Genomic DNA, 1,231 nt, shown 5'->3' with positions numbered 1-1,231 from the left:
AATTAATGAAACAATGAATTAATGAAACAATGAATTAATGAAACAATGAACAACCGAGAATGAACATGTGAAAGTTTTTGGATCATCTTAACTAAAGCTCTTAGTTTAGTTAAGATGATCTAAAAAACAGGCTGTTCAGTTCTTATACAAGTGTTGTGAGAGTTCACATTGCCAGCAGTAAGTTGGACTCCACCAGCTGCTCGTTGTCACTGATTCTGTTCAAAACTTTTACGGGCAGAACTTCTCGGTGCAGCCAGGGGTGGAGGGTTCGGTGGCCTCAGGATTCATCTCTGCTCTTTGCAGATGATGTGGTCCTGTTTGCGTCATCGTGCCGTGATCTCCAGCTCTCACTGGAGTGGTTCACAGCCGAATGTGAAGCGGCTGGGATGAGAACCAGCACCTTCGAGTCTGAGGCCGTGGTCCTCAGTCTGATGGTTCTCTTCAGGTCGAGGGTGAGGTTCTGCCTCAAGTGGAGGAGTTCAAGTATCTCTGGGTTTTGTTCATGAGTGAGGGAAGAATGGAGCGTGAGACTGACGGACAAACTGGTGCAGCATCTCCAGTATTGTGGACTCTGTGCCGGTCCATTGTGGTGAAGAGGGAGCTGAGCTGTAAGACAAAGCTCTCTATCTACCATTCAGTCTACGTTCCTCCCCTCACCTCTCGTCATGAACTCTGGGTAGAGACTGAAAGAATGAAATCGTGGATCCAGGAGGTTGAAATGAGTTTCCTCTGCAGGGTAGCTGGACTCTCCCTCAGAGACAGGGTGAGAAGTTCAGTTATCAGGAGAGACTCGGAGTAGAACCACAGCTCCTCCACATCCAGAGGAGACAGTTGAGGTGGTTCATCTGGTAAAGATGCTCCTTGTGTTCCTCCCTAAGGAGGTGCTTCAAGCATGTCCGACTGGGAGGAGACCCAGGACACGCTGGAGAGACTATGTCTCTCTGTTGGTCTGGGAACACCTTGGGGTCCTCCCAGAAGAGCTGAAGAGGCTGAGGAGAGAGAGGTCTGGACCTCCCTGCTCAAGATGCTGCCCCGAGACCTGAGTCCAGAACAAGATGATTTATGGATGGATGGATGGATGGATGGATTGATGGATGGCTTGAAGGAAGGATGGATGGATGGAAGAATGGCTGGATGGATGGAAGGATGGATGGATGGAAGGATGGATGGATGGATGGATGGAAGGATGGATGGAAGGATGGATGGAAGGAAGGATGGATGGATGGATGGA

General features: G+C 49.2%; 1 protein-coding gene across 1 annotated transcript in view; it reads left to right on the top strand.

Moving 5' to 3' along the window:
* Positions 1-1,231, top strand: part of LOC119421085 — a gene marked incomplete at its 3' end in the record, with an annotated part of 641,076 nt that overhangs the window by 632,602 nt on the left and 7,243 nt on the right.

The sequence above is a fragment of the Nematolebias whitei genome, chromosome 1 (assembly GCF_014905685.2).
Source record: "Nematolebias whitei isolate Nwh7 chromosome 1, NemWhi1, whole genome shotgun sequence".
NCBI classification, from domain to species: domain Eukaryota; kingdom Metazoa; phylum Chordata; class Actinopteri; order Cyprinodontiformes; family Rivulidae; genus Nematolebias; species Nematolebias whitei.
This window is presented reverse-complemented; position numbering and strand designations above follow the sequence as displayed.